The sequence below is a fragment of the Protopterus annectens genome, chromosome 4.part1, assembly GCF_019279795.1.
Source record: "Protopterus annectens isolate FY-2018-M chromosome 4.part1, PAN1.0, whole genome shotgun sequence".
NCBI classification, from domain to species: Eukaryota; Metazoa; Chordata; order Ceratodontiformes; family Protopteridae; genus Protopterus; species Protopterus annectens.
In genome coordinates this window covers 487341385-487366159 of record NC_056734.1, presented here as the reverse complement: position 1 = coordinate 487366159, position 24775 = coordinate 487341385, and the positions used below count along the sequence as shown (strand labels likewise).

General features: G+C 42.3%; 1 protein-coding gene across 1 annotated transcript in view; it reads right to left on the bottom strand.

Moving 5' to 3' along the window:
- Window positions 1–24775, bottom strand: part of ATP13A3 (ATPase 13A3) — a 2707264-nt gene that overhangs the window by 771839 nt on the left and 1910650 nt on the right. The gene's annotated exons all lie outside the window — the stretch shown is intronic.

Sequence of the window (24775 nt, the reverse complement as noted above, 5' to 3'; positions counted from 1 at the left end):
AAAGAAAAACGGCGAACAGTTATGTGTTGAGAAGGGAAGATGGGAGAAAAAGGTGTGAGGTAGATACATCAACAAAGAAGAAAAAGGCAGAAAAATTGATAAGCATCTAGGAGAGGAAAGCACAAGCCCTCAATGGCATTCCATTCAGAGTATTCAAAAATCTACAAAAATACTCTAGCAAAACCACTCTCAAAAATATCTCTAAACAGTGAGGTATCGCCATACGACTGGATAACATCTTTAGTTGATCAAGGGAAGTAGCTGTAGTCGTCTGAACAACTACAAGTCAATTAGCCTGAAAGCTGTATCAGGAAATATGACAGGGAGGATCCTGATAAACTCCTGAGGCCTTCTAAATGCCAGCCAGCTTCAGGATACAAACCAACATAGCTTCACAACAAAGGAAAGCTTTCAATCTAAATTCCTGCAATACTGTGACTCATGAACAGCACAGCTAAATGAGGGAGAACTGTGAAAACATTCTTTCACTTCACATCAAGGCTTCTAACTTGGTACCACATCAATGCCAGATCACTGAAAGAACTAGGAATAGGGCAGAAATGTAACAAATGGGCAAAGTGCTTTCTCTCTGTCTAACCACCCTTTCAATTTATTTTTATTCTCTGGGTTGCTTTTCCTCTAGAAATGTTAAACTGAAACACATTTGTCTTTAATTTTACATTTTTCTTATTTATCAATACCTATTGCCTAAGCCTTCACTTGTGTTCATGTCTTGTACTGACAGAAGCTGGTTTTCAGCATTGACCAGGTCTTTCTTTCTGTCTCTCTTTTTAACTACTTGGTGAAATGTGACCTATCGTTACATTTCTTCTTCATCTCAATACCCACTTCCTGCTCATAATTCTCAGTTTCTGGAGCTTGTTGTCTCAGCTTGAGAAAGTTTAGAATTCAGCTCAAGTGCTACAATTTCCATACTTTCTAACATCAATTCAGCTCAAGTGCTACATTTTCCATACTTTCTAACATCACTCCATTAGAATACAATCTGTCAGACAGCAATTCCCTATCTCCAGTTTAGCTAATCACTTCCACTCCATGCAACATCTGCAGGCTGTAATAAAACCTTTACTCTCTACTATGTAATAATGTCAGGTTGCAATGACACTTCTAGTATTAGCTTTGCAAGACTTTCAGGCAGCTTTCAGGCTGCAATATCTTAATGAGTAGGGCACTTCCGTTGACTGATTCAGCTCTTGCAAGATGCTCTGTCACAGCAGGCTGCACTATTTTGTTATGCCTGTTTCTCTCATTTATACTACTGTAGACTTATCATTATAGGTGTATGCTTAAATAACTCTTTAAGCAGAGTATGTTCTCTTCCTATGTCTCTAGCCAACTTTGTTGTGCTTTAGAGATTTCTAACAGTACGCCTTGATCTTTGTTGGATTCATCCACTCTAATGAATGTGTCTAGTGGCTGAACCCCACCCCCTTTTCTTCTATAGCAGGTAGGGACATCTGTTGGCTTATTTACGTGCAGGTTCCCCTTCTCACCTTGATGAAGCTTACCAAAAGGACTACCTTCTTATTGCTTTCACAACTCTTTAAGATTGAGAAAATCTTTTCCTCTTCTCATGCCATGTCTTAATCTGGGTACTACATTAACAGTATGAACACACTACAATTTGTATTTCTGAGTAATGATATAATGTCTCTTATTTCCATAAATACATACTACTTCAACCACTTTGTTAGTAAGGGTTTCCTTTCATCCTACAAACTGGCCTTGTGAACATACTGCCCGAGTCACGTATTTCTTTCAGCTCCCCACCATTAAGACATTGCACTTACTTAATTCTGTGATATGAAAATACTTAATTTTGAGTAGGAAAATAACAATATGCAGTCTCAATCATTCTAGCAGATAATTTACCAGATTCAATAGTCATGTTGTTAGTAGCATGCTTTTCAGAGGATACAGCTTTCACTATAAGTGTTACTACAGTTAGTACTAAATCTTGCTATATGATCTTTTTTACATGTTTAAAATGGAGCTTATGACTACAGTGGTTACCTTTGGTTTTGTTACCAACATTTGACGTAGGTTTAGTACAGTTCTAGACTGCTCAGTTTTATACACAGTTTCACAGCATAACAACCTTTGTAACACAGTAACAAAACTTTCAGTCTTTAGAGTCAGTTTGACAAACCCACTTTCTTAAAGCAATAAGCAAAGTTATTTTAAATTAATCAGCTGTTACCACTTCTTAAATTTTATTTTTATGTTGAACCTCAAGTTCTAACCACAGAGTAATCAAACACTTTAAGAAGAAAGCTGTGACCTTATCACCCTGTTATAAAAAGATGTACTACTTATTTGAGCTTGTGTCTCTGAGGTAACACCAGCACAGGTAAGTAATACCGTTTTGACTTTATCATAGTCCTGGTAATCAGTTTTCCAGTTAAATGAGCCAATAAACCTCTGGCCCAGTTGGCTCAGACCCCTCCCTCCTGCTGGGCATACCACTCAAAAGAAGCATAACATGATAAAGATCATCCTCTTGGGTATGTTGTCATCTTGGAACAATATCCACAAATAGGTACTATAAAAAAAATCACAGCACACCACAATATTCACCTTCTGTGGGTAAATTATATTTTTGTTGCCAGTGACTGTTGCAGTTTCAGTACTCTGGCATTAATAACTTGTATAAAAATGCCCATACTCTCCAACAATGAGGAAGATTAAAGCAGATGAGACCATCAGTCTAATAAAAATGTAGCCTATTATATACAAACTGTTACAGCTATTGTCTACATACTTTTTTATTATTATTATATTTTCTGGGCCCCCTGCACTCTTTCAAGCAATGAGAAGCACCATACTATGCAATCATATAAATCCCCACATACTAGTGTGTGTGTGTGTATGTGTATATATATATGTGTGTACATATATATATACATATACATATATATATATATATATATATATATATATATATATATATATATATCCATGGTAAATTTTCACACCCTGGTTGGCATCATTTTTAAATGAATCTCTGACATGCTCCAAAACTCTTTTATGGGCAGGTCTCCTGTAAACAACTTACCCTCCAGAATGTAAATGTTTTCTCTGGTTGCTTCAAGCATTGGTGGTAGCACAAATCCATATAGTTTAGCATGGAAATCCCCTTCTACTCTATCTGTAAGTGGGTTGCTCTGTTGGATGCTTACTAAAGGGAAATAGTTTAACAAGGAATTTACTGACTACCCTGATAGCATGCTTCTTAGATTTATCAAACATATTTTTGAATCTAGACAGCCCCACCTCAAGCTAATACTTAAAACATTATTTATTAACTGTAGATCTGAAGTAGGATGTTCATTTGTCAGCAACCTGTGGGTTACGGATCCGATATCGGATCCGAGCCGGCAACTTGTTTCAAGCTAATGGATCCGAGCTCCTAGCTCCTCCCTTCACCCATAATCCCCTGCTAACCCTCCATGACCTCAGATCTAGTTTGCCGCGCTTGTGATGGCTGGATCCTTTTTGAGCTCTTCAGATAAGTGAGGAAAAAGTTACCTTTTTCTAAGTACTTTTCGTCAGGAATTTCTTTTTTAGTTTAAATTAATACTTTTAAAGTATGTCTGAGTTAGGTTCCTTATTTTTTAATTAGTACCCTCCCTTCGCTGGTCGCTAGTGTGTGAGTGTTTGTTGCGTGTCTTTTGGGGCCTGTGTGTGTGTGTAGTTGTTTTTCTTTTTTTTAGTTTAAAAAAAAAAAAAAAGGAATGGCTGAGGCCCCAAAAGCCATATTTTCTAAATGTACCGAGTGTGGCCATAAGCTCTCCCCGGCTGATGGCCACACTCGGTGCGTTCGGTGCCTTGGGGTTGAACACCTCACCTCGGGCTGTACTATCTGTGCAGCGTTCAACCCCAGGGCACTGAAAGAATGGAGGTCGAAGCTGGTCCTGGTGGGACTTCTACCCCCGGATTCGGCTTTGGCCTCCGCTACCTCTGCTGCTCCTGTGGCTCCACCACAGCCTGTGGTGGCTGCCACTCCTGCCCCCCTGCCTCCGACTGGGACTCAAACGCCCGCTAAAGTGTCGGAGGACAGGGAGGCCAGGAGGGAGAAACGGAGGGAGAAGCACCACAAGCGGCGGGCCGAGACCTCTGTTTCGGCCCCGCCAGCTAAGCGGGCTTCTCCCTCCACTGCTTCTAGGTCTCCTCCCCCTCGGCTCCGATCCCCTTCTTTCTCCCCGGGGCCTGAGGAGGAGGAGACCCGATCTCCGTCGAGGTCATCGAGGCGGCATTCCAGGCCTGCCTCGGTGGCCTCCTCGAGATCTACCTTCAGTTTATCAGATGCAGACTTGGACCGGATGATGCGAAGGTTCATCCAGGCCCAGCTGCAGATGGGAGTGCTCTTGCCTCCCCCCCCTCAGGGGGGGAGCTCGACACCTTTTTTCCACCCAATTGCTCCTTCTCCGACCCGCTACCCGGGTTCGGAGCGCTCGGAGCTGAGCAGCCTTGGAGCCGGGGGTGGGTCGGCGCCGACAGTACTTGGTACTTCGGATCCGACCCTGCCCTCGAGCCTGTCGGATCCGACCTCTCGGAGCCGTGGTCCGAGCTTCGGATCCGGTGGATTCAGTGTGCCTTCGGCTCCATCCAGGTCAGAGCACTCTGGTCCCTCAGATCCGACGGTCTCGGCGCCGGCTCCGATCCTTTAATCGGATCCGAGTGGGAGCCGACTTTTGGATCCATTGGAGAGTGGCTCTCCCTCGGCATTCGATGTTGTGGAGAGGGCTCTGTTGAGAGCATCCGGACCCCCGGTCTTTGCATCGACTCCTCCCTGCACTCCCTCTCTGCTGGGCCAGGCTTCCATCACCCGGTCAAAGGGACAGCCTGCTTCGATATCACAGATAGTTCCATTGGAACAAGATGTTGCTGGCGAGGCCTCCTCGGACAGTCCCCCCGAGGAAGCTCCCCGCAAGCATAAGTGCAAAAGGAGGCACGTGGACTCCCGAGTCCTTAACCGAGGACACGGACTTGGAGGAAGGGGAAGGCTCCCCAAGATCGCCCCCTGAGGATGTCTCCTTTAGAGACATCATGGAGATGCTGAGAATCAGAGGTGGGTGGTCTGCCCCTAAGTCTTCCTCTGATGAGTCCGTGTTTCTGGAGGCATTCGAGGCAGGCCAGTCTACCTCCTGGGTGTCCCCTCCAGCCGACCCCCTGGTAGACCTCATTACCACCAGGGCGTGGAAGGATCCGGACACCGTGGAGCCAATACCGAAGCGAACGGATAGGATTCTTAGCCCCCCCTCAGACCGGTCACATTGGAGTAAGGGCCCCCCTGTAGATGCCATGTTGACGGCGACAGCCACAAAGAGGGAATTGGCTCAGGAGAGTCCCTCAGTCCATCCACCGAGCAGAGAGTCCCATTTGATGGATCGCTTAGGGAAGCGAGTCTTTAGTTCAGCGATCTTCTCAGTAAAGTCTCTGAACTATATGGCACATGTCATCAGGATGCAGCGGGATCTTATCAAAGAATACGCTGCACCCCCCCCCCCCCCCCGAGTCCATGTCGGAGGAGGATAAACAATTGTACTCCACCCGAATGGCCACTCTGTGATCTATTTCAAACAGATCTATGCGGCTGTTGTCCCACGCCACAGAGGTTGCCGCTAGGGCTAGCGGAGCAGGCCTAGTCATGAGACGTCAGGCCTGGCTCCGTCATTGCGACTTTACGGAGCCCTTTAAAGCGTCCTTCGCGAACGCCCCCTTTGATGGTTCTGCCCTATTTGGCAAAACAGTTCGCGAGACACTTGTCCAGAGTGAGAAGGACGGGAAGACGTTGTCTGCCATCGGAGTCCGCTTCTCTGCTCCCCAGCGGTCCTTTTCAAGGAACCAAAAGGGTCAGAAGAAGATCTGGTTCCGGAAATCACAACATTCCCAACCAGCTCCGGACAACCAGTCCTACCGTGGCAGAGGTGGACAGGGAGGACGTCACCCCAGGGGTAGAGGGGCTCCGAGAAACTTTGGGTCCAGAGAACCTTTCTCTCAGCGGCCCGCGCAGCAGCCCTGAGGGGTTGCCCGGCTGTTCCACTCTGGAGGCAGTCGGGGGGCGTTTTTCAAAACATCTAGCGGCATGGGAGTCCATCACAACAGCCCGCTGGGTGCTTCACATCATATCCAGAGGGTACAAAATACCAATACTTCATCTCCCCCAATCCAAGAACCTCCCCGATGTACCACCTGATCAGAGGGAGGCCGCAGAAATACAGCAGCTGCTAAGAAAAAGAGCCATCCAGCCCGTCCCCCAAGACCAGCTCGGATTAGGGTTCTACTCCAGGTTCTTTTTGGTGCCAAAAAAGACGGGGGATCTGAGACCCATCCTAGACCTTTCCCGCTTGAACCTGTCAGTAACCAAGGAAAAATTCTGAATGGTCACTCTTCAATCTATCCTCCCCCTTTTGAGGGAGAACGATTGGATGTGCTCTATAGACCTCAAGGATGCGTATTACCACATCTTAATGGACAAACGATCCAGGAGGTTCCTTCGCTTCCGGCTGGGAGCCAGTCACTACCATTTCAGGGTCCTTCCTTTTGGCCTCACCACAGCCCCCAGGGTGTTCACCAAAGTGTTAGCAGTGATTGCAGCCCACCTGAGACTCCAGGGAATTCAGGTCTTCCCGTACCTGGACGACTGGCTCCTGACCGCACCAACAAGGCATCTACTTGGCTTGGCCGGAGACTTCTTTCTCCATCTAGCCCCACAACTAGGCATTACTATCAATGTCGGCAAATCTCTACTGGCTTCAACACAGATCATAGAATTCATAGGCGCCAGAATAGACACCAGAGATTTGCGAGCCTTCCTAACTGCCGAGAGAATCAGAAACCTACAACTTCATGTGCGGGCTATCCTTCATTCAGAGGCTTCACCAGCGGAATTGATCCTGAGGGCACTAGGCTCCATGGCGGCAGCGATTACACTCCTTCCATGCGCCCGTTTGAACATACGAGTCCTGCAATGGACTCTGTTAGTGCAATGGTCCTTCCTATCCCTTCCTCTCCACCATCCCATTGCTATAAGCAAGGCTTGCAGAAGGGCGCTACTATGGTGGCTCCAAGCATCGAACTTCCATACGGGCCGTCCCTTCTGCACCTCTCCCCCTATCGCCACGGTGACCACGGACGCTTCCTGCCTCGGGTGGGGGGGGGCATTATTCAGGCAGGACAGTCCAAGGCACGTGGAACGATACAGAGACCTCCCTGCATATCAACGTTTTGGAGATGAGAGCGGTGCGGTTGGCATTGCAAGCACTTCAGAGCTTCCTCCCCGCAGGAACGATTAACATGTCAGTGGTCTGGTATATCAACAAACAGGGGGGAACCAGATCTTATCCTCTTTGCCGCGAAGCCATGAGAGTGTGGGAATGGGCGATCTCCACCAACCGCTTTCTGACTGCAACGCACATTCCGGGGAGGACCAACATCCTAGCGGACAAGCTCAGCCGCACCCTTCTTACCCCTTACGAGTGGTCTCTCAATCCTCTAGTAGCGAAGCAGATATTCGCAACATGGGGGCAACCCTGCTGCGTTCTTTTTGCATCTCCAAACGCCAAATGCGACAATTTCTTCGCTCTAATCCCCCCACCAGGGGAATCTCCAAGAGACGCTCTGGTGCATACTTGGCCACCCGGTCTACTCTATGCCTATCCTCCTCTTCCAATGATGATACAACTCCTACAGAAAGCCTCGCGGTTGGGGAGCAAGATGATTCTCATTGCCCCATTCTGGCCTCGACAAATTTGGTTCCCTTACCTGTGGTCTCACCTTGTGAATCACCCTTGGATTCTAGATCCCATTCCGATCTCATCTCCCATCCGTTGGACTTGCCGACTCCAAACCTGGACAATCTGAAACTGACAGCTTGGTTGCCCCAGTTCCACTCCTAGTTAGGACTCCCAGTATCTCTTCACCAGTCAAAGCCATCCTCGTGGCAGCGCATAAGCCCTCCACCAGGAAAGTGTATCACAGTAAATGGAAACGTTTTTCGATCTGGGAGCGCATGATCTAGATCCCTTTACGGCTCCTCTTCCATCCATTTTAGACTTCCTAACTGAACTCTTTCAGGAAGGCGCTAGTTGTTCAACTGTCAAAGTGCAATTGGTAGCCATTTCTCATTATCATGTGGGACATGATACAGGGCCCTTGATGTCAGCCAAATTGTGTAAAACCTTTCTCAAGGGTACCTTTTTACTTAGACCCCCTGTAAAAGAAGCCGTACCCCCATGGGATCTTACTTTAGTTCTTCAAGCCTTGACTGCTCCACCCTTTGAACCTGCTGCTTCAGTGGATCTCAAATTCTTGTCATGGAAAACAGCACTCCTTGTAGCCATTACTTCAGTGAAAAGAGTGTCAGAACTTCAGGCTCTTTCTGTGAAGCCTCCATACCTGATTTTTCACCCTGACAGAGTGTACCTCAGGATCAATCCCTCCTTTCTTCCCAAGATAGCATCACAAACCAACATAAACCAATCCATAAATTTACCGGTTTTCTTCCCTAAATATCAAAATAAGGGTGAATACAAGCTGCACTCATTGGATGTTCATAGGCAGCTTTGTTTTTATACTCATAGGACAGCTGGCCATAGACAATCTGACCAGCTGTTCGTTTCCTTTGCCAAATTTAACTTAGGGAAAGCTATCTCTAAAGTATCTTTATCTCGCTGGATTTCCCAATGTATCCTACTGGCTTATCAAGCCTCGGGTAGACCCGCACCAGAAGGAGTTTGTGCTCATTCCACCCGCTCCATTTCTACTTCTGCGGCTTTCAAGTCTAGAGTTCCTTTGGATGATATTTGTTCTGCAGCCACTTGGGCTTCATCTCATACCTTTATCAACCACTACAAGCTAGACCTGCTTTCTAGAGGGAGAGCATCCTTTGGCTCTGCGGTGCTTCGTAATATCCTTCCATGATGGCCACCCAGAGTGCAGGTAGCTGGGGACTCTGTCCCACAGGTTGCTGACAAATGAACATCCTACTTCAGATTTAGAAGTTATGTACTCACCATAACGTTCCATCTGAGTAGGTAGTTAATTTGTCTGCAACCACCCCCCCTCCTTCCCCCTGACCTTCTTCGGATCTATTAGTTGTTAGATATCCTTTGTTGGATATATATTGAGAGGCAAACTCGATCCGAGGTCATGGAGGGTTAGCAGGGGATTATGGGTGAAGGGAGGAGCTAGGAGCTCGGATCCATTAGCTTGAAACAAGTTGCCGGCTCGGATCCGATATCGGATCCGTAACCCACAGGTTGCAGACAAATGAACTACCTACTCAGATGGAACGTTATGGTGAGTACATAACTTCTAATTATATGAGGCATACTCCTGCATGCAGTTTCTAATATTCTCCACTCTTGCTGCTCCTAGATTTCTCCTCTTGATTATGTGCAAAGCTTTTTAACTGATTCACTCCAATGGAGCTCAGGAAGTTTGCACTGTAACTTCCAATGAGCAGAGCCTAAGCCTTTTTGACAGAATCAAATCATGTCCTCATATTTCAAACAAATGTTCATTATCTCTGTAACTATAGGGATTATGAAAGAAGTTTAAATGGCAAACGCTTCAGCACAAGCTATTTTTATAGTGGTAGTATTCTTTAGATTATAGGTCTTAAACTGAATTTTTTTAAGTCAGAGTAAACAAAGTAACTATTACATTTGTAATATTTTGTAACCAACTTACAATGTCTCAGCAACCACTCAAGTTACACACAGCATTTCATTCATCTAGCTGAGAGCTTTCATATGAGGCTAAGGAGTTCTGGCTGTGTAGCTTGGTTGTTGAGATATTTAGAATGGGAAAATTATAGCTATATAAATTAATATAATGAAAACAACAGTTAATGTCTACTTATCTGCAGCAAACATAGGTCAAATATTAGTGCAGTTGAGTTTGCTATTCTGTAAGCTTTGAGATAACATCTTTTAAAACCTTTTATATAGCATAGTTTTGGAATTATTGATGCAAATATGAACAAGCAATATTTGATGCCTAGAGGCGTCAGTAGGAGTTAACTGCAGATACAACTGGAGGCCCCAGTCAGATGTACTGAGCTAATAGTACACTGACGAGGTTATAAGTGTTCTATCCCTTAATATAATGGCAAAATTATATATCATCAAGTATCCTATTAATAATGAGTGAAACACTGAAGGAATATATGCAGTCACATAACAAATGGCTGGAAAAATAGAAAAAACTTTGAGTAATTCAGATAAGCCAATAAGATTGCGAAAGTCAAAGAATGAAGAAAAAGCTGCCTGAGCATGAGGCTTCTCAAGAGCTGTTTCAAAAAATAGCAAAGTTAGAAGACAAGAGTGAGCAGAGAAATCAGGAGTTCTTCTGCTGTACCAGAGAAACTGGAAGGAACAGACTGCAATAATTTTATGAAATTACAAGTATGCAACTGGATAGTGTTCCATAGCACACTTTAATTGACATGGTACTTCATGTGCATGTCCTAAACATGGAGATGAGGAAGAAGCCAATACTTATATTAGTAAAGATGCAATCAAACCAGTAGAAATAGCTGCTCCTGACAACATTTTGTCATAAAGGAAAAAATATTAAACATTTTGTACAAGAGAGTGTTTGTCCAAAATGATTAATCACTGTACAATAGACAAAAGAGAAGCAAGCTTATCCCAGCAATCAGGGAATCTCAAAAGGCAGGTATGAGTTTCAAACTGCTGCATCCAGCTGTATCCAGAATATTTTTTCCTGGAGGATCAAAGATGGTTTTGGATGCAGATCAGGATATGGCGGGAACAAAGTCAAGCCAACGATGAGTGAACCAACAAGGAAAAGAGGAGTCTGCTTCTCATTCTTCTGACAATAACAAACCTCTCATTGAGATTGACAACAAAATATTTTCCACTCTTTCAAAAGAAAATGCTTGAGCACAGGAAAAAGCACATGAGATGGCTAGAAGACTCAGGAGTACTTTGGATATGAACTATGGACTTGGTGCTGAGAGATGAAGATGACCAAGAAGAAGACCATCAACTTTGTGAAATTACTGTATGTAAGGCACAGATCCCATTAGATATAGAATTAGCTATGTGAAATGTGGATTTACAAAAAGAAGTGGCTAAGAAAGATTGGGATTTTGGGTGAATTAATCTGTGGGCAAACTGTAAGAATATACCACACTTTATGTCATTCATGCTGAACAGGACAATGAAGGGACAGAAAAAGTAACTATGTATAGCAGCCTTTGCTTTTATTAATATCTGTTTAAAGTTTCATTATATAAACTGCATATTCTATTGTAAAGCAGTTTACTGTATAGGGTATAGTCAGGGGTATTTTAAGTGTGAGGTGGGGTTAAGTCTTTGTGAATACTGTGTATTCTAAAGATATTAAAAGCAAGAATATAGTTTTCTTGGTTTTAATGTAACCAGAATTTACAATGTAATAAGCCAAGAAAAGCTGGAAAGAATCAACTTAAAGTTAATATAATGCTGTGATCATGGATGTCAGGGGTGGGAATGTAAAGGTGTAATAATCACTTTATATGCAGAATTAAGATAATCTCTTTCTGGCAAATAATTGAGGACTGAAATCAGAGAATAACAGCAGGCATTTGAGTTTCAGACTTTATATCCTTCAGAAAATTCATGCTAATGCAAAACCTGTTAGCCTATCAACTTTTTAAGTTTGTAAGAGCAATATGTGAAATGTGTTCCTGTTTTTGTGTCTTTCTCCTCATTTTGAGGCTTGCTCTAAGGGGTTGAGAGGTATGGTCCTGAGTGAAATTTACAATGATTCTTTCATGCATCTGCAAAGTTACTAGCTGTTTCTATTTTCTCATTACTTGGAGAAGAGTTGCTGGTGCAAGCAATTAATCATGAGATCTCTGAAGTTTCTGTGATGACAGAAATTTACCATGCACAATGCAAACAACGTTTAAATGTACACTGACAAGCAGTTCATTGACATGTAAATGGATGTATGAAATCGGGGGAAGTGAGTAAGACATACAAGTTGTTTGTTGCCGCATCTAATGTAACAGTGCATAATTCTGTTTATTTGTTTAAAGGTAGCCAGAGCACTTTTTATTAGTGTGAAAAAGGGCATAGCAAAATTAATTTAAAATGGGTGGCGAAAGCCAAACACACTCTGGCTAGGCTTATAAATGCCCTAGGGCAGATAGCCTAGTATGAACCTAAAAAAGTTAAATGTTTATGCAAGCTGTTTTTCACATCTGGGAAGGGAATGGAGATAAGAAAATAACATATACTAATCAGTGGTAAGTGGTAATACAGAATGTAGCAAGTGCTTTAGTATAGATAACCTTATTTCTAGAAGAGGTAATGCCTGTGGTTGCAGCCCTTCATTTAGGGTAATTCCTCTTAACTGGAGGGGAAAAATGTTATTTTTGAAAATGCACACAGTTTTGTGTGTTTACTGCAAGTTAAAAGAGGATGTGGGCTCTGAAAATCTATTTTCTTTTTTGTTTGAATGTTTGCACGGACATATTCCTTCAATGTTTCATTTTAAATCACCTCTAAGTACATTTGATTTATTTTTCTTCTAAATTATGGGAAGCCATCTCTTGTATCAGACCTGAAGCTTGAACTGCTTACCAGCTGCAGTATTCCTCCCAGCTGGTGTTTATCTTCACCTTTTTATGCTGTTTTCTTTCAGGTTCTCCAAATTTCTTCTTTGTTGGCATCCAAGCAATGTACTTCAGTAACTGAATTTTACCCAAGCAGATAATTTCATTGGGAGAACTGAAATTAAGCTACTGATCAGTGTGCAACCATTTTGGAAGTCCAAGTGTTTTCACTGAAGCAAAATGTCTTTAAAATGTGACACAGGTTCAAATGAATATAAGGAAAATGCAACTGCATAAGACATCAGCCTACCAAACATAGGCATGGGCATATAATCTAAAACTTAGAAAGACAAACTCAAAAGACCTGCTATGTATAATAGCTGGAGAAAACAATTTCGATCATAATGGCTACTCTGCCCATTTTATCATGGGATTTAAATGGCCTTACAGGTAAAAATAAAAAGCAACCAGTATGACATTATATCAAGAAATGTAGGATGGAAATAGTAATTTTGTAGGCGGCACATTTAGATAGAAATGAGGACATTAATTTGACAAAAGGGATTTCAGGGAGGACAATCAATAGAATATCAGGGACAAAGGGAAGGAATAAGACTGTTATTGATTGCGTATTTATACTCCACCTAAAATGTCTATTATGGAGCTTAAGAGAACTTTGGGGTTAATAATCAGCTTTCAGCAGAGAAAAGAATGTAAGAATGGAAACTAGAACTGGATATTCAATAGAGGCAACAGTGAGAATATACCAGGCAAACCTAGAAGGGAAAATATAATAAAAAAGAGGGTAAATTTCTGAAGAAACATATGAGAATACTTGGTATGGAAGATTTTAATTCATAGCGGGAACTCAGAATTTACATATTATTCCTTAAGGTACAATAATTCAGCTAGACTAGAAAGAAATGATACCGCAAAGAAGCATGTGCATTTAAGTAAAAGCTTTGACAGATTTCTAAAAAATTTCAGGCCATGGCAATATGAAAACTGAGATAAAGATGCAAAGTAATGAAGTAAAAATTAAAACACTGGCAATTTCCTACTTACCTGTTAAAATAGAAGACCTTAGGGAATGGTTAGGGGAAATTACTTGAGAGTTATTAATAAAGGCAGAAATTTATTCAGACATGATAGCTGGTGAGTGGGCATTTAAAAGTAGGGCAAAATAAAAGACATAGGAAAGAAGCAATCAGAATTAATCAGCTGGGTTAACAAAGGTTAAAGTATTGCAGAATAAAGGGAGGAGCAACTGCAGAGTGCTAAAAGGAAAACAAGGGATTATTTGGATAATATGCATGAGTTTAGAAAGGTTATTGTTAAATAACTACTTTCTGATAACTCCAGTGCACAAAAACGTTTAGAATGTCAACTTAGGCAACCGAAAATAGAAAAAGTTTTACTAAACTTGGGGAGCGTGTGAAAAGAAAAATAACCAGTAATCCTACAGAGGTATTAGAAATATTTAAGAAAGGTTCTGAAAATCTGTATAAAGCAGACAAATGTAGACACCACAAAAAGGCACAAATAGAAATATTTATGGAAGACATAATTATGACAAGATTAGAGAAAGACTGGGCACAATAATTAATAGCCAAGACAGAAACAGAAGATATAACAATGGTGATCTATACACAAACAGGGAAGTCATGACGGCAGTGATTTAGAAGTTTGGAAGCTGGGAGAGAAGAAAGGGATAAAAACCTGGATGGTTTTGCTAGACAATATTTTTTTTAAAGGGGAGGAAGTGAGGAACTTTTAAGTCAGCCTGATGAGCTGGTTCAGATGACTTTCCGACACAATGTTAAGATCCCAGACCACCAGTATTCCTATATGTTCGAATGCATGACAATGTATTCAAAAATTGTTCTCCTTCAGCTAAGAAAGGGAGTATCCAATTACAGGCAAGCAGAAATGGCAGAAAGATGAATCTTATTAGAACAGTAAGAAAGACCAGCTTTCACTCATTCACACAAATATTGAAAAAATAAAGTAATTTGTGCTTTAAAAGGATTTTGGTTCTTAAATTAACATCAACTAAAAAAAGTCTTCCAAGAGTTAACAATCACTTTTGGAGAGATTTGTTTTATCATTAAAAGATCTCTAGTTATCAGAAGAAAGGCGGGGGTGAGAAAGGCATATGGGAACCTTCTCAACCAAAGTGAAGAGAAGACACCTATTCTCCAGGCCTTTCTGTAAGGAGTCATGGAGCAGAACTTCTTTAACTGTCTGTTGTGAATGGAAGCAAAACAGATCTACTTGGGAAGTTTCCCATGGGGGGGGGGGGCACATCCTAAAGGACACCTGTGTGTATTATCCATTCATTGTGAGGAGTCCTGGTCCTCCTGATCAGAGTGCCTGCACAGACCTGTGGACGGGTGTCTCAAAAGATCCCAGCTGAGATCCAACACCTAAGGTGGGCGCACTGAATAAGGCCAAAGGAAAGGTAATCAAATATGCCAGGGCCAGAAAGGAGCAATGAAGATCACTTTGGTCTTGCACCTTGTGGCTTTCTGAATGAATTTTGTCAAGAGTGGTATAGGAGGAAAGGAACAGAGAAGACACAGGGGCTAATTGTGGACTACAGCATTTCTCTGAAAATCCCTGTGGAGGGATTAGTGCAGAGCAACTGCTGCACTTTTTGTTCAAATACAAAGCAAAGAGTTCAGAGCAATGTTGGCCCCAGTGGGTGAAAATTTCCATTGTCACGGTCTGGTTGTGAGACCAGTTGAGAGGCAATAGAAGTTTGTCTGCTAGTACATTTCACATCCTATGTATGTGCATTGCTATTAGAAAATGACCAAAAAAACTGACATACTCTAATGGATTCCAGGCAAAGTCAGCATGATTGCGTTCCCCCTTGTTTGTTGCTGTACTATACCACTGGCATACTGTCCATCACGGTGGATATCACACACTTGGGTTGCCAGCCCTGAAAAGCCTGCAATGCTAGGATTACCACTCATCTCAATGATACTGATGTGAAGTTAGACCTCTACAGATAACCAAGTACCTTGAATAGTCTTCTCCTCAAAATGCCCCCCTCACCCAGGAAGGGAAGTGTCCATGGTTACAGTAGCTTAAAGAATTGGTGGGCAAAAGGTCTCCTTTCTGTGACTGACAAGGAGGTTTATCCACCATTTGATATGATCTCTGCAAATTTGTGCGAGGCGAATTTTGGCATGGAGGGGGATGTAGATTCCGTGACCATTGGATATCTTTAACAAATGAAGATTCAATCTTGCTTGAGGAAGGGGGTGTTGCAATACCCGAGTGGTTGTCTGTCTTAAGGACAGCACTCTGGCATCTGGAAGTTTGGCATTTTGAAGAACTGGACTGATATAGCATCCTATAAACTACCTGCTGCATGGGAAACAGTTGGCTTTTTGATTTATTTACTCTGATCCCTAGTAGATCTGGAAAAACTAGTAGTAGTGCCTGTTATTGTACAGCACATCCCTGGAAGAAGCAGTTAGAAGCCAACTGTCTAGATATGAGAATACCTGGAGCCCTTGTAGTTGCAGGTGAGTAGTTAGGAGCCAATCAATTAAAGGAAGGTCTGGATCCCTTGTAGTTGGAGGTAAGCTGCTACCACAGCCATAATCTTCGTGAACACCCGTGGGGGTTTCTAAGACTGAAAGGCAACACTCTGAAATGAAAATGACTGGCCCCCAGCCAGAAATGGAGAAATCTCCTGGAATGCCTCTGTATCTTTATATAATAGCAGGTCCTGGACATCTATAGAGCACATCCAATCATCCTTCCTCAACAGAGGTATATGGATTTTACCGTGATCATCCAGAACTTTGTCTCAAATTCAGTGACGTGGCTGAGGTCCAAAATTGGCCAGAGGTCCCCTTTCTTCTTTGGTACTAAAAAGAACCTGGAATAGACTCTGGATCCTAACTGGTCTAGAGGGACCTGATGGCTGCCTCTTTTTCTAACACTTGGAAACCTCTTTTGCTGCAGATTTTAACTGGCTAGGTGGAACATCGTGAAGCTTTAACCTCTTTATTGAAGAAAAGGGAAGGGTGTAGCCTCTGGTGATTATCCTTATGTAATGTTCTGACAGGCTTGTGGGTGTAAGGCTAAGCAAGCCCCGACTGCCTTCAGTGTGTGACAGTTGGCTAACCCTTCTGGAGCACTGATAGTGTTTCTCGTTGAAGGAACCGAAAACTTTGGTTATGTGGTCCGCCTCTGCCCCTGGGGTAACATCCATTTCAGTTACCCTCCCATCTGCTTGGGGGGGGGGGGCTGTTTCCAGGAGTGTCTTTGTGATAACCATGTGATTTTTTTTTCTGAACCACATCTTCTTACCACCCCTTTGGTTCCTGGAATAGGACCGGAGGACTGGAAAAAATGGCTGCTATAGCACACAGGGTCTTACCATCCTGCTTACATTTCTTTAACTTTTGTCCCAAAGAGGGAGGTGCCATCATATGAGACATTAACCTGGAAGGAAGTTGGAAATCTCCTTTGTCAGGTCTTTCTGAAAACAAGTCACACATGTAAGGTAATTCAATGCTTTGAGTGTAAAAGTCACTGAAGCATAAGCCCATTTCCCTAGTCTGTCCAATGCCCCTGATGCCATGTTAGGGGAATGAACAGGAAAAAAAAACTCTCCTCAAACAGTTCCTTTTTCTTGGCTGCAGCTACCACCATGACATCTGCTAGTGATTCTTTAGTCCAATGTTTTCTGTCTTTTGGTGACATTAAAATCTTGTTAAGCTTTTTGGGGATGGGTTCTACTACATCAGGGTCCTTCCATGCTGCCACAATTACTATGAGGGCAGCCTCTGCCAGTACCACCCATGATGCAGATGAGCCGGTACTGAATGCTTTGAGGAACACAGATATTCATCTGGGGAAGGAGTTTTGGTGAACATACCTCCCTCTTCTGCTTCATCAAATCTAGGATGTCACCAAATGTGACGTCTTCCAGGGGGATCTAAGGGAAACTGTGCCTTCATCTAAATCTGTTCTTCAGTGAAAGATGCAGGACAGGAGTTTAGGTGTCTTCTGTTTGCACATCTGTTTCTTAGGAGCTCATCTCTTTGGTGCCTCTGGAAACAGGTCCGAGTCAGACTGGGAACTAGAGTGTTGAGTGCCTGTGAAGCTTCTAGGTACTGACTGTTCCCATCAATCAGAATGAGAGGAATAAATTACAGAATACACTGGGATTCGGAATGGATCTGAACTCAAGGTCTGCAACTGCCTTCTTGGTCCAGCCAAGGCCCTTTCTACAGCCCTATAAGCAGATGCTGTGATCAGAGTTGTATAAGTGGTCCCCATATCCAAAGTCTCAGGATCTTTTCCTAATCTAATTGAGGATGGCTCACAGGATGACCTCAGACCTGAACCATCAAATGCTAAGGCTCTGAGAAGAAGAGATGCCTCCACAAAGTCAACTCCACCATTGGAAGCATGACACCAATGCTTCAGCTCCAAAACTCATCTTGATCCGAAAGAACTGGAATTGAGACAGTAAAAGGATGTAGTTAACAGTGAAGTTTCCTAAACTGTCAAATCTGACTGAGGTGCAGCAGAAGGGTTCGGACACCTGGGAGCAGGATCCAAAGAATGAACCAGTACCCAAGAAAATGATGAAAAGGTCAATGGGCCTGTACCTGGGGCTGCCCTCAAGGATAGTACCGGAAGGACTTCCTATTGGATTTGTGTCCTTAACTTCCTCATCATATGATCGACATCCATTTCAGTATGACTTCTGGTGCACTGGGATGACTTTGATGATGATACTACTGATGAAGGCCTGGAAAATCATCTTTCTTCTAAGGTACGTGAATTGAGCAGAGGCACACCAGCTTTGGTCAAAATCTAACTCGAGGAGAGGGAGTTTGGCCCCGACTAGCTGGTGGATTTAAAATTCCTTGGTATTTCTGGTGACAAACTGAAGGATTACTATGATCCAGGGACTTTTTTCCTTCTCAGATCTCTATTCCTCCAACTTTATCTCTACGGATCTTTTTTTTCTGTAGACTTTTCTCCTTTGCTGTGTTTCTCCTTAGACTTCGCTCTTTCCTTTTCTTTTGGTTTTTCTGTTTGACTACTTGGGGAAGCTGAAGCTGGCCTTGTAGCAGAAGACAGTTACAGAGGAAGAAGATGAAGACCCTGTCTGAGGGGGGAGCAATCCTTTTAAAATAAGTTTTTCTTTCCTGCCTTGAACAGCCCTGGGCTCAAAAGCAGCACAATTTGCAGTCAGCTTGAAGGTGGGCAGCAACTAAACAAACACAAAGGGAGTACTGGTTGTCAAAAGGAATTCTTTGTCAACAAGCTGAGCACCTTTTACAAACTTGAGGTTTGTCTGATATCAGAAAAACTTGTAATAAACAACAAATCATAATACTTACACACACTATGCTCATCTTAAGAAAAACACACACATATAACCTTACACCCAATAAGAAGCACACCACCACTAAAAAAGTCACACCAAAGTTATAACAGCTTGTTTCCAAGTATGACCTTACAAATATTCTAAAATTAGCTAAAAGCTATGTCATACAACTATACTATCTATTCATCACACTAAGTATCCTAAAGCGAAAGGAGTCAAAAATATTTATTTTTATCAGAAAAAGAACACTTTCACTTAATGTGAAAAGCAAAGCTCTCAGACTCACATCTGGAAGATTCAGGCAGCAAATGAGATTTGGGGTAACTTAGTGGAAAGAACAGAATTATGGGTATGGGAGGAGTCAGAGCCTTAAATGCATAGCTCTAAAAGAAGATGCTGAGATCGGATCAGACAATCCAAATGTTGAATCGGATGAAAATAGACAAAATTGGACCTTAAATTCATAGGCAAGTACTAAGCAATAAATCTACAGACCATTACAAGCCTATACAAAAAAAAAAATGTAAAAGTTTCCGTTAGCCTTGAGGGCAAGACAAGACAGACCAGGAAAGAATCTGAGTCTGCCCATCCAGTTACTGGACGTGGCAAGGGTGCTATTCTGCTTGACATGTAGTAGTGGACGTTTGTTCCAGAGCTGTGCGATAATTTGGTATATGAATATATCAAACTATGTCTTATTTACTTGCTGCTGAAGGTTTAGTTCCTTTAACAGAGTATTTGAAGTAGCATTAGGTCTGCAAAGGAATATGAGATCAAAAAGAGTTGAATCTTTCATAGCTCAAAAGGCATACAGAGAACTCCAGAGAAAGTCTATAAGAGAATGAGTAGAGAGAAAGGGACACCAATCTCTTCTAATAACCAAGATTTTTGAGGCCAATGATCTTTTTACTTATGAATCTCTAAAGTCTCTCAAGTTGTGCAATATGTTTAGACAAATACACATCAATAGGTACATTACATTCAATAATGGGTCTGATAAGATATGAATAAAGATGGATTAAGACATTTATGGATCTAGTGGAAATGCTTTTGGAAATGAGATGAGCCAGATAAAAGTCTTTCAGAACTACTATGGAGACATTATGGTCAAATGATAAGGAATAATCAAACAAGAGTGCCAAGATTCCTTACAACAGTGTCTGACTGGAGGGGTGCGCATCAGTTATATGATAAGTGAAACTGTTCTATTTACCAAAATGAACAATACTCCATTTTTTTACACTTAATTTGAGACCACTGTCCTCGCACCAACATGGTCTAACGCACGTTGAAACAATTGTGAGTCAGTACAGGATCGAACACCACCCAATTTAGAGTCATATGCCAGGAATGCTGAGCCCTTTAAAAAGCCACACTCAAATATTTTAGGACTCTGCAGCAACCTTGAAATAAAACACAGGTCACCACACCTTCCCTACTTGCCATGTCAACCACAGCATCACATCCAATTCCTCCTCAAGTAAATTAATCATATGCAATGCAGGTAGCATGTAAAACAAACTGGTGCAATTATGCACTTCTGCTACCCAAACATCAAACAGTCTTGCAGTCAAGAATCTTTCTTGAGTTTAACAAGATACATTACGCATTATCATGGAACTTGTAAACAAAGACAATGGCAACCTTCAAACACTGGACCCCACCCAGTTTGGTTTCGTAAAGGGCCGATCTTGTCTCGTCTACCTGACTGACGACTTTGACTCAGTCTCCCGAGCTGTGGACAAGGGTAAGGCGGCTTATCTGGACCTCGCCAAGGTCTTCGACACCATCCACCACTCTGGAATCATAGATAAACTTACTAAGCTGGGCATTAATCCCTACGTCACTCAATGGGTTGCCAACTGGCTTACTGACAGAACCCACACTATAAAAGTAGCCAACTCAAAATCCAGCTCCAGACAAGAAACAAGCGGAGTACCTGAGGGTTCAGTCCCAGGACTGCTCTTGTTTGGCATCTACTTCTCTAAAGTACAGGCCAGCACTAAGGGACACGGGCTAACAAAGTTCGCAGATGACTGCAAACTGGGAGCCATTACTGAATCCCCAAATGATGTGGATATTCTACAAAAGGGCCTTACAGAAACAGATGTTTGGTGCCAGAGCCATGGCTCAAGCTCAATGCCAAGAAATGTATAGTTATTCCCTTTGGGGAAAAAAACATGTACCCATGAATTACCACATAAGTGGCAGTACACTAAACACCGAAAGTGTGATAAGGGACTTAGGGACACAGGTGGACAGTGGTCTCACCTTCGATAACCACACAGCCACAACAGTCAGGAAATCCTTCTATGTGGCACACCTCATCACTAAGGGCTTTTCATCCAGAAAAAAGGAGGTCATTGTCCCACTGTACTCATCCCTCATTAGACCCATTATAGAGTACAATGTCCCGTTTGGTATGTACCTCACAAGACATCAGCAACAACTGGAAAGGCCACAGAAATACCCCACTAAAACAATCACAGGCTTAAAGCAGATTCCCTATGCTGACAGTCTAAAAAAACTCCAGCTATACTCTGTCGCATATTGCCTACTCAGAGGCGATCTCTGCTTAACATACAAGACCATGTCAAACACAGTGCTGTTGGACATGCTACACTTAAAGAAATCCCAATCCCTAAGAGCCACATGCTCCAGGGATCTGAACCTGGCCATCACAATGAACAAAACATGCTGGAGGGATAGGTTCCTGACCCAGACACTCCCCATACTCTGGAAAAGAGTGCCCATACATGTCAAGCTGATCGCCTCTTTGACCCTCTTCAAAAGGAACCTTGAAGACTGGATGGGAGATGGGAAATTCACCGCGGGGATCACGTCAGCCGCCCTGCTAAACATGGGACCAGGGAAGTAAATATTCTGAGAAGAAACAGCCAGGGAATTGTTATGGCTAGGCTTGTACAGGCTCTAGTGCCGATAGCCTACTACCAACATATGAACATCAAATTTTAGCACTTGTTTCCCTGGGTATACTTATGTTTTTAACATAAGGCCTGGCTCTAGAGTGAGTAATGGGGCTCTTTTACTTGTAAAGAAAATACATAAAAAAAAATCACTCATATTCACAAAGCTCATCACTGATTACAGCTGAATTTGCCTCCAGGCGTTTCTGCAGTAACCTCCTACTGTGCCTCTAGGCATCAAATACTGCTTGTTCATATTTGTAACAATAATTCGAAAGCCATGCTACATACAAGGTATCAGAATAGTTTATCTTGAAGCATACATGATGACAAACACAACTGTATTGATATCTGACCTCTGGCAATGAGTATGGTTAGAACTGTAAGGTGACAACTTCATTTTATAAAGGCTTAAGCTACACCCACTGGGAGTTAACACACTCAAAAGAGCTGTATTGGAGAGAAAGAGTTAATGACCATGACCCTAACTTGCTTGCTATTAACTTAGATGTCAAAAAAACATAACAGCCTTATACTAAAAGCAGCATACCTCTCCACCTCCAGCCAGCCATAATAAACTCAAGAAACTTCTTGCCTGCCGTTATGAAACAAATCAGTTAGCCAGGACACAGGTCATGGTTGCTGGAGACATTAATATCAAGCCCCTTAACCCTGCAAAAAAAGAAATCATTGACACCATTAACAAGGTCATACTCAATTAACAAATGAAGCCATCAGACAAAACTACAAAACAGGAAACCTCTCAATCCAACTTTGTACTCCAAAATAGTCTTGAGGCTTGCCATCTTCCCTTTCTTCATTAGTGACTACTGCCCTATTACTTTTATCCTGAATTTTACAAATAAAAATCTTCAATTCTAGTCACCCTCAGCCTGAAAAACTAGGAAAAAATGAAGCCCTTCAAAATGAGCCACCACAAACTGGGAAACCCTTCTCTGTGATCAAGAGACCCATCTAAACGTTAGTCGTGTCCCTCACGCATATTCTCCTCTCCTACAAAAAAATACTTCATAAAATCTCCAGAATTCTAAATCCCATACAAAATCAATGGACCACCGTGGAGCTCCAAGCACATTACAAACTAAGTAACAAAGCCTGGAGAAACTGGAAAAACTTTCTCACATCGTAAAACAAACATCAGTTCATTACTCTTACAAATCAAGTAAAGAAATCAATTAGAACATACTAAGTCACCATTCTAAAGACAACTCAGAGTTTTCTTCAAAATAATCAAAAAGAATTCTGGAACCTAGTCAACTAAGTAAAAGGCTGATACTCTCTTAATAGTGCACTGAAAACACATGCAATCTCCACAATATAAGGATCCCTAATCCCCATCAAGAGTTTCTCAACAAATTCGCCTCACTTTCAACCACAGCTTCTGAGGTCATATATTCTATCATTGATTCCTCACCTCTACCTCGACTCTCATTCTTTCTACTTCAAAATAATTAAAAGATACTAATTTTATTTTTTTTTTTACATATTTTCTTTTGTTGATTGGGTTAGTCACACTACATCACTGGCCTCTTTTCAAGGGAGAAATGAAGTGGTATTCATACTGACTGGAGAAAATTTGGTTAGAGCACTTGGGAAATTCTCTTACTCTTTCTGATAAGTGCTGTGGAATCTGTTATATCTACCAATTCAATCAGATGTGGCCTCATTTTAATATCTCGTATAAGGAATAGCATACTCAGGAGTGTAGCACCCACTTATGCAGCACTGCAGGGTCACTAATGGAGAAAAAAACTCGTACACCTGAGTAATAACAGAATCCACAGCCTACAGATCTTCCACCATTAAAGAAGCGTGTGCTCTTGTTCAATCACTTACAAACATGGTTTCCACTCTTAATGAACAAAAAAAGTTATGTACTCAACAACGTTCCATCTGAATTGTTGTTCTTCATTTGTCTTCAACCTGTGGGTTTAGGCACTGCCACTGGTGCCGAGCTGGCCATATCCAAGCAATGGGGCAGAAACTGAGCTCCTCCCCTACCCATAATGCCCCTTCTCTCCCTCACTACCTCAGATCAAGTTTGCCTGGCAGAGAGGTTCCTGACATAAAACCATAGAAAAAAAAAAACACATTGACAGCTAATAACTCCTTGAAGAGGAGGCATTGAGAAAGAACAGAATGTCTCCTCTGCCAGACAAAAATGCTCATGGTAATGGGGAAGGTGGGAGGGAAGGATGAAGACAAATGAAGAACAATAATTCAGACGGAAAACTATGGTGAGTACATAACTTCTTTATCTGACATTGTTGTCTTCATTTGATCTTCAACCTGTGGGACAGAGTCCCCAGCTACTTGAGCCCTGGGTGGCCCTAAGGAAGAATGTTTTGGAGCATGGAGGAACCAAAGGAGGCCCTGTTCCTAGATGACATATCTGATATGTAATGGGATATGATGGTGTGAGACCTAGCTCATGTAACTGGAGCGCATACCTCATCAACTGGTGCTCTAGAAGAAAAGGCTTATGAAGTAGACATACACTGTTAGAATGTGCCTTCACTGCAGAAGAGAGAGAGACACCATACTTATCATAAATAAAGGTAATACATTTCGCAATCCAGTTGGCGATGTTTACCTTGGAAACAGACTATCCCAATCTGGGCTTAGAATATGATACAAACAGCTGATTGGACTTCGTGAAATACTTGGTTCTATCTAGACAGAAACAGAGCCTATGTACATCAAGCATGTGTAATTGATATTCCCCTTTGTTTTGAAACTCTGTAAAAAATACAGGAAGATGAATGACCTGAACAATATTCTTCTTTGAAGCGACCTTGGGCATGAAGGAAGGGTTCGGGCCTATGAGGAAACACTATCTTTGTGAAATATAAGGTACAGAGG